Source organism: Eleutherodactylus coqui, chromosome 11, assembly GCF_035609145.1.
Source record: "Eleutherodactylus coqui strain aEleCoq1 chromosome 11, aEleCoq1.hap1, whole genome shotgun sequence".
NCBI lineage: Eukaryota > Metazoa > Chordata > Amphibia > Anura > Eleutherodactylidae > Eleutherodactylus > Eleutherodactylus coqui.
In genome coordinates, this window is record NC_089847.1 from 119904453 (window position 1) to 119917946 (window position 13494).

At 47.2% G+C, this 13494-nt stretch overlaps 1 protein-coding gene across 2 annotated transcripts in view; it reads right to left on the reverse strand.

The window, feature by feature from the left end:
• LOC136582398 (transmembrane protein 263-B-like) overlaps nt 1–13494 on the reverse strand; it is a 222240-nt gene that overhangs the window by 168756 nt on the left and 39990 nt on the right. The window lies entirely within an intron of this gene.

Consider the following 13494-nt stretch of genomic DNA (forward strand, 5'->3'; position numbering starts at 1 on the left):
TACACCGCAATACTTTAATAGGCAGGGTCTAATGGGAGTTCAAAGATGGAGGACTCAGGGGCCAGCAATAGGTCACTCACTAGCTGTAATAGAAGTCCATCAGCACCTGGTGATTGGATCGCAACTGACGGCTTAACATAAGGACCGGTGAAGACAACCCGGTACCCCTCCGTAGAGTCCAGTTGCATCATTCATGACACTACTGCAAACAAAGCTGATGGTGGGTGGATGTCAAAGGAATGGGTGTCGTGAGACCAAATTCCTTCAGCCAAGTGCCTGGAATTGGTTCAGGCAGACACAGGGGCCTGTAACGATGGTGCCAACTGGATGGCGGACAACTAAACAATTGGAGCTGCTCGTACTTGTCAGACAATTAGACAATCCTTTCTACTGGCAGTTTGTCAAGGGCATCCTGAGCCTATTCACCTTGTGTGCATGCCCTCACGCATCCACTGGTCCCAACACCTCCTAACAGTCTGGTCAAAATGCCCCAGGTGTCGGACAGTTCATTGATACGACCATACAACTTCTCACATCCCAATAACGCGCCCCTCTACTCTGGTAACGGGGTGAAATCTCTTCTCTGTGTCGTAGAGGCGTCTAGTGGTCAACAAGCTCTACAAGTGGAAGAAGAGGTCAGTACACACAAGGGGCTTCCGAGAGCCTCTTATAGGCCAGGGGGGGAACCACTTTTAGGGCCTCCAGTGACAAGACCGTTCATCTAATCACCACAACTCTCATCATTTGCATATCTGAGATGTAACTGCATGCCAAGTTTTCCATAAAAACAACTTCTTCTACTGGCTTGATATGTTTGACGGGTGTATTTCATCATGTGAGAACCCTTTTAACTTAACTTTGGGAGCAGAATGGTTATGGTTACTGCACTCAGCTCCTCAGATTGTAGTCTAGTCTGCTTCAACATCTCCCTAATTTCACCATGTAACGCTTATTATGACTCTTTGTTGTTGACCTGACGGCAGGAGTCTGTTACGCTTCTGTCAGGTAATTTTACACTTTTCTGCTTGCAGCTGATGTCCTTCGCATGTTCTTGACTATCATCTTGCCTACCATTCTGTACCAAAGCAAACTGCTCCTCAAATCCTTGATCTTCAGCTTGTTTAATGCATACTGTAGTTGTTTTCAGTTGATACTCCCAAATAGTTCGACCGCCAGTGTTCCCCACTCCATTGACTCCCCCAAAATTAAAGGAGTATAAGTTGTAAAATTCATTCCAAAACCTGGTTCTGGTTACTGGCTGCCATCGTCTACTCCATGGCAGCCAGCAGGGAAGACTCTCAAGGAAGAAAGAATTAAGTTTATCAAACACACTAGATAGTTGCCAGCCCAACCCATGTGACACCCCTGAGAACATGCATGCTTGTCGAACCACATGCTTATTTCAATGGGAAGAAACACATTAGAATCCTTTTAAACAGGTTGACAAATCCTTCAGATTCCCGCGATCAGTGAGAATATCAATCATTGTCTTTTAGTGTAAAAGCAGGCACAGACTGAACAACGAATGATACTTTGTTTATATCATTCAGTTTATGCATGCCTAAAAACCGAATGATGAATCAGTCCATGTAAACAGGCAGTAACTCATCTATGACTAACTGCCTGTTTACTGTGAATGGAGGTGAGTGGACCAGAACGATCCCCGGCCCGCTCCACCTCCATTCACTGAGGGATGATTGTTCCTGTGTAAAAGAACAGGAAAGATCATGGCTGGGACAACCTGTTGGGCATCTGCTCCGGACAGGTCATCCCATGCAAAAAGACCCTTAGCCATTGCCAGACACCTTTCAGCATCTTCCTTGAGAGTCAGTTGGTCAATCCCGAATTTGGTAGGTTGGCTGTTATCTAAGAATGGCTTTACATGGGACAACTACTAGTCGCTCAATAGAACGAATGTAAACAACAACTGTTCTATGTACACATGGCCAACAACTGGGTGACAAACGAACACTCATCCACTAGTCGCTTGCTGGTTGAGTATTACCATCTGGTGTGAACAGGTAATCGTGGTCTTCCAATGACTAGCCAACAACTAGTAGGAAGGTGTGCGCTTGTTGGGTGTGTGCCTCCTGCCTGTTTTTCGAACATTTTGCCCTTCCCTTAACACTCATCGGTTCCCGAAAACACATTAATATGTGCGAGTGATCCTCGACTTACAGTTTCTGTCTGGTTTTAGTATCTTGCAGGCTCTATGCTGGTTGGGCCCTCAAGGAAACACTCAATGCCGGCAGACTCATTGTCCTTGCCTACAAGTATTTACTTTGTTTAGCTCATCTGTTATCAGAGGTAAATGAAAAGGAAATACATGTATGAATAGGCTCAAACGGAAAAAAAACAAAGTCCTTGCCGTCAGGAAGAACGAGAGGCCGCAGCATTGACTGCTCAGTTGAACCAACGAGGGCGAGGAGCAGTGAGTGTTCACTTGAACACCACTCGAAAGTATTTATGTGCATTCAGTGGACTAGACAACCAACGGATGTTCTTGGGGAAGAGTGAACATTTTTAATACACGCACACCAAAGAACCTCACACCCCCCAACTAGTTGACAAACTATATTTCGACCCACGTCAATGCTTCCAACAGTTCATTCAGCAGTCGTGAAATTGAAGAATTGCTCTGTGCAAAAGCATACAAACAGCAGTTGTTCGTATGCTTTAGAGTCCACTCCAGGCGACTATTCAGACCACAGTTGCCCGTGTAAAACCGCCCTAATCTGTGCTGTCGCCTTTATCGGGATGGAAGGTAATTCTAGCAGCAGGTATAAACCTAATTTGTAGTCTTCAGAAGATGCAGATATCACTTAACGGGCTATTCCCATTTTGGATATGTCATAAATGTCTGATAAACGCATGTGCCACCTCTGGGACTGGCACATATTACTAGAATGAGGGTACCTCAACCTTGTTTTGGCTTCTGATGTGGCTGCCTTAGTGCAGAATACGGAAACCATTTCTCTTCATTCAATTCCAAGGTACGCAAAAAGTTTACTGCGCGAAGGGCAAAAGTTACCAAAAAGTTGCCATCTTTCAAAAATAATATTGAGACAGGGGAGGTGCAACAGTCACCCCGCTTGGTGCCTGACGGCACTCAACATCCCCACCCCTTCAATATCTAAAGATGAAAGCAGGGGCGTAACTATAGAGGGTGCAGGGGATGCGGTTGCACCTGGGCCCAGTAGCCTTAGGCCTCATGTCCATGGGCAAAAGAAGAATTAAAATCCGCAGCGGATTTTAACTCTTCTCCTGCCCGCGAATCCGCATCCCATAGGGATGCATTGACCACCCGCGGGTAGATAAATACCCGCGGATGGTCAATAAAAGTGATTTTAAAAAAAATGGAGCATGAAAAAATCTGGACCATGCTCCATTTTCATGCGGGTCTCCCGCGGGGACGACTCCCGCGGGCTTCTATTGAAGCCTATGGAAGCCGTCCGGATCTGCGGGAGACCAAAATCGGAATTTACTCACCTGCTCTGGATCTTCCCTTCGCCGCGGCTTCATCTTCTCTCCATCGCGGCCGGATCTTTTTTCTTTGGGGCGGCGCATGCGCGGGGCACGTCACCGACGTGCCATGCACATCCGCTGGGCCGAAGAAAGAAGATCCGTCCGCGACGGAGAGAAGATGAAGCCGCAGCGAAGGGAAGATCCGGAGCGGGCGAGAGGTGACTTAATTCTTATTTTTATGCCTCATGTCCGCGGGGCAGGAGGGACCCGCTACGGTTTCTCCATGGAGAATTCGTAGCGGACCTGATTTTCCCCGTGGACATGAAGCCTTAGGGGTCCATAAGGCCTCTCTTCTCCATATAGTGAGCCCAGTACAGGGGCCCTGTTACAGGTTTTGCATTGGAGCCCAGAAGCTTCACGTTATGGCTCTTTGCAGCATGGTTTAGGTATGGGTACAGGTACAGATGGAGGGCGGGCCCAAGCTCACGTTTTGCATCAGGGCCCCTGAGCCTTTAGTTATGCCCCTGGATAAAAGTATTATAAATGAAATATATGGTAAGTGTTGGCCCTTCTACAGGTGCTATAATTTGGGCCCAGAAGCTTCAAGTTGTATCTCCGCATGGAGATAAAGTAGTTAAAGCAATAAATCTTATGAAGGAACAGCTCAGGTCTGATCCTGTGATATAAATTGCTTCGACCGAGCCTGAACATAGCTTAAAATGCACAGTAATATATTCTGTTGAGCCAGGCCATTAAAAAATTGTTTAAAGTCTCGTGTAGAACGCAATGGGAAAAAAAAGTGGCTATTCATCAGATTTTATATTGTTCATCCAACAAAGCAAACACGTAATAATACCCTGACAAACGGGCCAGGAAGGTAAAATTAATAAGAAAACACCATAAAACGAGCAAAAAACAAAACAAACAGAACAAGCGGTTACTTAGAATGTGACTATGATTAATGGCGCTCTTGGGACTTCTTCGGAACACGCGGTCCTTATAGCAGCCACTTTTTTCACCATTTATTTATTAGCTTAAGAAAACCACACATACATTTAGAAAATTACAAGGTGCCAAGTCGTAATTTGTAGGGAAGGTTCTAAGTAAACATTGTGTACTACTAAGATACAATATATGGTTCTTCCATAGAGGACTGCATCATTAGCATTAAAGGAGAACTCAAGATCTTCTTATGAAGTCACTTCTTGGCCCAGGCCACCATGTGAAGAGTGTTTTTCCAGAATGTCTTGGCTTCCATCTGAAGTCTTCAGGTTTCTCTATGGTTTCTTGTCTTATATGTATCCTTCTTGCAGCTAGTCATCTTTTTCCAATTTTGACTTCTTTAAAAACTCCTTAACAGCATCATAATGGATATAACTATCATGGCAAGCCAGGAAGGAGTATGGAATGAGCTAATAGCCACTGGCAAAGGCCGCAGTAGAAGCTAGTTCAAATTGTGTCTGTTTAACTGCTTAAATCCAGTGGTCAATGCTGGCCACGGCATCTAAGTAGTTAGTCGGAGGGTCTACCTTCAGAGCTCCATCGCTTTCTCCATGGGGCCTGTGGCAGGGCTTAAAGGGGTTGTGCTAAATTATAAAGTTATCGCCCATTCATAGGATAGGAGATAACTTTATGATCGGTGGGATCGGAACCCTGCGATCCCCACCAATCCCGAGAACAAGGTTCGATCAAGTGGAGTGGTGGTCACGCACGTGCACCGCTACTCCTTTCACTTCATTATCAGCACCGGAGATTGCCAAAACGCTTGAATTCCATAATATCTGCGCGGTCATTGAAGTGAACAAAACGGTGGCATGCCTTCATGACCTCTTTTCCATTCACTCGAAAACTCACCAGACCCCTGTTGTCAGCATCGGTGGGGTGTCCCAGCGGTCAGATTCCCACCAAACATGCAGTTATCCCCTATGCTGTGGATAGCAGATAACTTTATAACTTTGCACAACCCTTTTAATAGGATGTTATCAAAGGCATAATATAGTGCTACAGCAATACTAAAATACTGCAGTATATTGTGTAATAATCACAGGCACTGCTCAGCTGTCATTCAATGGCAGAGGGCTGCCTGTGATTGGCTGAGCGCTCAGCCAATGAGACCAGCGCTTTCTGGGGGCAGGGATTTTTCAATCCCCTGCCTCCAGAACATGGGAGAAGACTGCATTGTCGGACAGAAGAGCCGGACGGCTCTTTTAGGGGAGTAGAATTTTTTTTTTTTACTTTTCTTCACAGCTATGGATGTTTTTCAGGGAAGGGCTTATATTTCAAGCCCTTCCCCGAAAATCATCACTGTGGGGGTTGCCTGCAACTCACTGCTTTCAATGGAGCTGCAGTAGTGCTGACCCCATTGAAAGCAATGGGATAGCATCACAGACTTCTGCCACAGCTGTGGCAGAGGATTCCGTCATCCCCGCGGTCACAGCTATGCAACATCACAGATTTTTTTCTCTGCGCTGCGAGGCTTGAGGGTAAAAATCGCAAATGAGTATAAAACCATTAAAGATCATTATTTCATAATCATCGCTCTCGCATCGCAAGAAAAAATATCGCTAGTGGGTGTCCATCCTTAGGCTTCTCTCAACAATTTAATGTGTATGTGGGAAAACCCGGCAGCAGACACCAGAAGAAAGAAGGATCAGGTATTGTATAAATGATAGATTTTTTTCACTGTGGAGATAAGCTAATGTCAGTGGTGTCTGGGGGTAACTTACCCCCCCAATGACCTAGACAATCCAACTGTGCACAATTGTGGAGGAGTCAGGAGAGCCACTGCTGGAGGAATAAGTAAACACTTCAGATACCAAGAAAGGGTTGTCTAAGCCTATGTTAGAGCAGCTAGGTAAGGAATTACTCTAGTAATGCATTCGACGTTACACAAGACAACAAGACACTTCACAATATCAAGTATTTAAGACTTTAATAACCCGTCTACCAGAAAAAAGTTGAACATTAGTTTTATGCTTTCTGGTGGTAAATGCCCAGCATTCTTCCCCATACAAGGCTTGTTTTCAGCTTCTTGCTACGAGGCGCGTCATGAGGAAGTCTTGCTCATTTCTGTGTAGGAGTCATTTTGTACAGCAGATAAGAACGTTTTTTAATAAACGGCAGCAAGGGAAAAATGCCAGAGACTTAGTCAGAGAAAGGTGTCAGGTCCGTGTAGAACGTGTGGAGATAGATTCCTACCAGTAAAGTCTAGGATCTCATCCTCCCTCAAGGCTCCAGATTGTAACCTTTTCAATATGAGTAATATTATGCAATTAGTATGGATGTATTCATAGAGAAGGTACTTAAATAAGTAGAGTCAGACAGAAGGGACGAGTGACACCGGTGATGGTGTCCACAATCCCAACAAGTACCATCTGTCTATCTGCATCGACTTCATCCAGCACCTATCATGTGGGCTACGATTGTTCGCCTCACCCAAATGCACCAGAAAGTCTATCCTCACACGTTCCCTGAATCTGTACTCATGTTATGCACCCCTGTTTGATGTTTAATCAGGTTCTTCGATATACTGTGCGTTTGGAGTTTCCTTCATTCACTGCTCCAAGCCGCCATGTCCCACGTTGTCTGTTCCACACTGCCTGTTCCAAAGTCTGCCACACGTCGTCTGCTCCAAGTCTGCCACACGTCGTCTGCTCCAAGTCTGCCACACGTCGTCTGCTCCAAGTCTGCCACACGTCGTCTGCTCCAAGTCTGCCACACGTCGTCTGCTCCAAGTCTGCCACACGTCGTCTGCTCCAAGTCTGCCACACGTCGTCTGCTCCAAGTCTGCCACACGTCGTCTGCTCCAAGTCTGCCACACGTCGTCTGCTCCAAGTCTGCCACACGTCTTCTGCTCCAAGTCTGCCACACGTCTTCGGCTCCAAGTCTGCCACACGTCTTCGGCTCCAAGTCTGCCACACGTCTTCGGCTCCAAGTCTGCCACACGTCTTCGGCTCCAAGTCTGCCACACGTCGTCTGCTCCAAGTCTGCCACACGTCGTCTGCTCCAAGTCTGCCACACGTCGTCTGCTCCAAGTCTGCCACACGTCGTCTGCTCCAAGTCTGCCACACGTCGTCTGCTCCAAGTCTGCCACACGTCTTCTGCTCCAAGTCTGCCACACGTCTTCTGCTCCAAGTCTGCCACACGTCTTCTGCTCCAAGTCTGCCACACGTCTTCTGCTCCAAGTCTGCCACACGTCGTCTGCTCCAAGCCTGCCACACGTCGTCTGCTCCAAGCCTGCCACACGTCTTCTGCTCCAAGTCTGCCACACGTCGCCTGCTCCAAGTCTGCCACACGTCGTCTGCTCCAAGTCTGCCACACGTCTACTGCTCCAAGTCTGCCACACGTCTTCTGCTCCAAGTCTGCCACACGTCGTCCGCTCCAAGTCTGCCACACGTCGTCCGCTCCAAGTCTGCCACACGTCGTCCGCTCCAAGTCTGCCACACGTCTTCTGCTCCAAGTCTGCCACATGTCTTCTGCTCCAAGTCTGCCACACGTCGTCTGCTCCAAGCCTGCCACACGTCCTCTGCTCCAAGCCTGCCACACGTCCTCTGCTCCAAGTCTGCCACACGTCGTCTGCTCCAAGTCTGCCACACGTCGTCTGCTCCAAGTCTGCCACACGTCGTCTGCTCCAAGTCTGCCACACGTCGTCCGCTCCAAGTCTGCCACACGTCGTCCGCTCCAAGTCTGCCACACGTCGTCCGCTCCAAGTCTGACACACGTCGTCCGCTCCAAGTCTGACACACGTCGTCCGCTCCAAGTCTGATACACGTCGTCCGCTCCAAGTCTGACACACGTCGTCTGCTCCAAGTCTGCCACACGTCGTCTGCTCCAAGCCTGCCACACGTCGTCTGCTCCAAGCCTGCCACACGTCGTCTGCTCCAAGTCTGCCACACATCTTCTGCTCCAAGTCTGCCACACGTTTTCTGCTCCAAGTCTGCCACACGTCCTTTGCTTCAAGTCTAACACGAATCTTCTTCTCGAAGTCAACTCCTCCACATCTGTTGGTACCTGCAATGCTCCTGAAATCTATCTAAATTTTTGCCTGCTTAATCTGTTATGCTCCTGTTTTTTTTATTAAAGGCTCCAATCCAAGTCATATACTTTTGTCACTGTTGCAGTATTCGAAACGATTCTCAACCTGGTACCTCATTCTATAACACTAATAAAGTCATGAGGACCACTAGTAAAACCAGTTCGACCAGGTTATTGTTCCCCGAATGTCAGGAGTCATTTCTTTCCAACCTTCTTTCTAGCTCAGCTAAGTGTTAAAATAAAAATTAATGGTGGAAGCAGTGGCTTATCTCCTGTGAGAACAAAGGGTTTGACATGTCGAAAACTAACGTTCAATATTTCTTTCATAGGGGGAAAGTTGGGAGGATGCCATATACATTAGATTATAGTCTGACTGTGACATGGAGTGTTCTACTCTCTCAAGCTTTCCTGGTGCATAAATCTCCAACATTCCCCATAATGGAGGTTCTTCATAAGTTACATTTTACAATTCGCTATCATAGTGATCATGGAGACTGGACAGAAAGAACATTTTTTTGCTGCTTGGTGGAGTAGCCCACGGCATTACCGTGAGTTGCTTGTGACCTCTAATTATCGCAATGGATTGAACCAGGTTGGATTTTTTTAGGGTAGCGACCTCGTCTGCCGTATGAAAAACTGGGTGACAATTTAACAGCATTTTGCGAGTGGACTAAGGCTGCCCATACATTTTAGAACGCCGTCGGCTACACTCTCGTTATCACAACAGCTAACCCTCTCGACACTCCTGTACAGATATGGAAATTATTTCAGTTGTTGTTTGGTCAGAGACTGGGTCTTGCCTCCAGAGCTCGTAAAGGTGCTTCCTTCAGTGCTTTAATAAAAGGTTCTCAGAGGCTACTTTTAGGCAGTATACATCTTGTTGAAAGATCATTGACCACTAGGCGCCTCTACGACACACTCAGCGTCAGTTAATAGCCTTTAAGTGGGGGCACATCATTGGAATGAGAGAAGCAGGATGGTCATTTCTACAACGTGTCCGCCGTCTAGGCCGTTCTGACCAAGCTGTCAGGAGGTGTTGGGACTAGAGGATGTGTGATGGCTTCAGACGGCCCAGACAGACCACCAGTAGAGCGGATCGTTTGATCCACCACCAAGCACAGGAAAGATCAAACAGTTTCATTGTCCATCATCCAGACACAGGCGGCACCGCCATTCCCAGTCTCCATCCGGACCATTTTTAGGCACTTAGCAGTGGGAAATTTGGTGTCACTGCATCTGTTACGTGTCCCATCATTGACTCTCCAACATTGTTGTCTTCATATACAGTCATGAACAAGGAACCTGGACTGCAACATACTGGAACCATATTAACTTTAACGACAAATCTAGGGTTTGTTTGGAAACCAACAACAGTTGTGTTTGGGTATGAAATCTTATGGTGGCTGCTTCAATCCTGCCTTTGCCATGTAGCAGCACACTGCCCCCTGCTGGTGTGATGGTTTGGGGGTCCATCGTATACGACAGTCAGTCACCCCTAGTAGTGGTACAAGGACAATGACTGTTCAGGACATCCTGCAGCCACATGTGTTCCTCTCATGGCGGGTTGCAGCAGGATAATGCTCGGCCGCACACACAAGGGGATCACAAGAGTCTCCACAACATTGTCACACTACCGTGGCTGCCCGGTCAGCAGACTTACCATCGATCGAGCATTTATGGGACCAGAAGGGATGCCAGTTTTGGCAGCCAACGAGTTTGCAGGATCTAGAGGCCCAGTTGTAACACCTGCGGGAAAAAGTGGCGCAGTATAACATATGGAGCCTGTATGCCTCCATGCCCAACCGCATCTCATCATATATTCGGGCTAGAGTCGGCCCAGCAAGGTATTAGTCGGCCCAGCCTCCTCCGAATCGTACAGTTTTCCCAAATAAACTTCTTTCACCCTAATACTGTAATTACTTAGATATAAAGTTTCATTCGATCCCAAACCTCCATCCTGATGCACTGATTTTTTTTTTGGGTCATTCGGTGTACATTAGATAATTGGCTTGTCCTACCAAAATTGGCCGACCTACATTTAATATACATGACTACCCTAAGAAGCCGTGTAGCCCTAGCCGTGTTGGTAGGGCTATTCCCAGCCTAGATAATGGCTAAACAGCAACATCTTCATTAGTATGCAGAGGATCGCTAGCGATTGATAAAGAAATTGAGTAACAAAGGTCACCAATCACTGGGTTACAAGGAAAAGCCCCCCGACATGCTCTTGCTCGCTTGTCCCTGAGAAATACAGTCTGTAATTAATTTCTAGAGAAACGAGACCAGGCAAGCCTCTGCTATTAGCACAATTAGATTTCTTTAGGGAGACCAATTAGAATGTGGAATTATTTGCAGAATGTTGTTTTCTGGCCAAATACGTGAGATCGCACCAATTAGATATCCTTCTGTCAATCCACTAACAAGACTCCTCTGCCGGCACTCAGGATTCTCACATGTAAAACGTCTTTTAAATCACCGGCAGAGGATACAAATAACGATACATGACAGCGCTCCAAAATAAGTCAATGATGTTACAGTATCAAATCCTTAAGAATCCGGAACATTTTGGCCTCGAAGACCCAAAGAATTTTTTGCATTGTGTTTAAACTTGGCTGTTGCATCGCATCATACGAAAGTGCGTTTTTCGCACGGTGCAATGCAGCTTTGGAAGTAGGAAATCCTACTCTCAAAGCCCTAAATTAAGACCTAGCTGCAGAAAAAAAATGTGAGAAAAAAAAATAATCACCTCTTTGGCGCTGTCATCTCCCCTCACGTCTTGCCTGAAGCTCCGGCAGACTTGCTTGAAGGTCTCCTGCACAGTTTCCTGGTCAGGACTTTGAAAATCCCCGCATCCAGGAAACTCTGCCTCCGATTTGTTCTCGAGCGCTGCCTTAGCCAATCAGAGCCAGTGCTCGAGGAACCAATCCCAGCCATTCATTGAATCATTGAATGGCTGGGATTGGTTCATCGGGTGCTGGCTCTGATTGGCTGAGGCAGAGCTCAAGAACCAATCAGAGGCAGAGTTTCCTGGATGCGGGGATTTTCTAAGTCCCGACCAGGAAACTCTGCAGGAGACTTCAGGCAACTGCCGGGGAGCTTCAGGGAAGATGAGCGGGGAGATGACAGCACCAGAGAGGTGATATATTCTTTTTTTTACTTTTCGGGGGTTAATTTACATGAGCGATTTTTTGCGTGCACCGATAATGTGAGGCTGATGAAAAATCACAGCATATCCTATTGTTCTGGTGATTCTGATGTGAGAATCGCTCATTATTTCTCCTGAAAGCCTGAAAAAAAAAACATGCATTGCACTCACATGCAAATAATAAATTCAACTACTGGAACTAAAGGAGATAGAACAATACTTCCACAGCGCCACCTATTGGAAGGCAGCATTCATTCAAATCAGTGTTCGACTCTTTATACAAGCCTTGTAACAATGACTGGGAATTGAAAGCCAAGCCAGATTTCATGCACAGACAGCTGTTTCAGGGTGTTTGCCCCTCATCAATGTGCAGTAGATTTCTTGCTTTGCCAGTGAGATGCCTGTGATGTAGGTCAGAGGACCCAGAGGAGCATGAATTGCCTTTTAATAGAGATAATAATAATAATAATCTTTATTTGTATAGCGCCAACATATTCCGCAGCGCTTACATAGACAGGGGGGAATACAGAAAGACAAAATACAAACATTACAGAACCACGGTTACATAGTAATCAGTTGATGGAAACAATAGGGGTGAGGGTCCTGCTCTAACGAGCTTACATACTACAAGTAATGGGGTGATACAGAAGGTAAAGGGGCTGGAGATGTGCACGGTATGGCGAGGTGGAGAGTGAGCGATGCTATACACATAGACAATGGTCAGACATTTAGCCGTGTGACGGCAGAAACGGTGTGACTGCAGGAGCGGTTTATGATGGCTAGCAGGGATTGCAGTCAGTAGGTCAGGGAGCATGTTATCAGGCGGAGTACAGAGAGGTTTGTTTAGGGAATGCGGTATGCCTCCCTGAAGAGGTGCGTTTTTAGAGCACGCCTGAAGTTCTGCGAGTCCTGGATTGCTCGGGTAGCCTTTGGTAGTGCGTTCCAGAGGACCGGTGCTGCTCTGGAGAAGTCTTGGAGGCGGGAATGAGAAGTTCGAATTAAAGGGGCGCTCAGTCTGGTTTCATTAGCAGAGCGGAGAGCCCGGGCTGGTTGATGGATTGAGATGAGGGAGGCGATATAGGGTGGCGCTGCACTGTGGAGGGCTTTGTGGATGAAGGTAGCGAGTTTGAATTGAATTCTGTATTTAACGGGCAGCCAGTGCAGTGACCGGCACAGGGCAGAGGCGTCCGAGTAGCGGCTGGACAGGAAGATGAGCCTGGCTGCCGCATTCAGAGATGAGCGAGTATACTCGCTAAGGACAATTGCTCGATCGAGCATTGTCCTTAGCGAGTATCTCCCCGCTCGGCAGAGAAGGTTCGGCTGCCGGCGCGGGTGACAGGTGAGTTGCGGCAGTCAGCAGGGGGAAGCGGGGAGAACTCCCCTCCGTTCCTCCCCGCAGCTCCCCGCGCGCCGCCGGCAGCCGAATCTTTGCTTCCGAGCAGGCAGGTAATCGCTAAGGGCAATGCTCGCTCGAGCAATTGCCCTTAGCGAGTATACTCGCTCATCTCTACCTTTTAAGTCTCCTCACTCACTGCTCTCCCTAAGGAGAAAAGATAGCATTCCTGACCCACGTGACAGGCCTCCTACTAGCGAAGCCAGGATCCTACTGCACAATGATGAAATGCAAACACCCCAAAATAGCTATCTGTGCATGGAATATGGCATGGCTTTCAATTCCCAGTCATGGTTACAAGGCTTGTTTGAAGAGTCCAACATTGATTTGAAGAAATGTTACCTTCCAATAGGTGGCGCTGTGGAGTTATTGTTCCATCTCCCTTATTTGCATATTACCCAGAGGAGCATGAATGGCCTTTTAAGTCTCCTCGCTCACTGCTCTCCCTAAGGAGAAA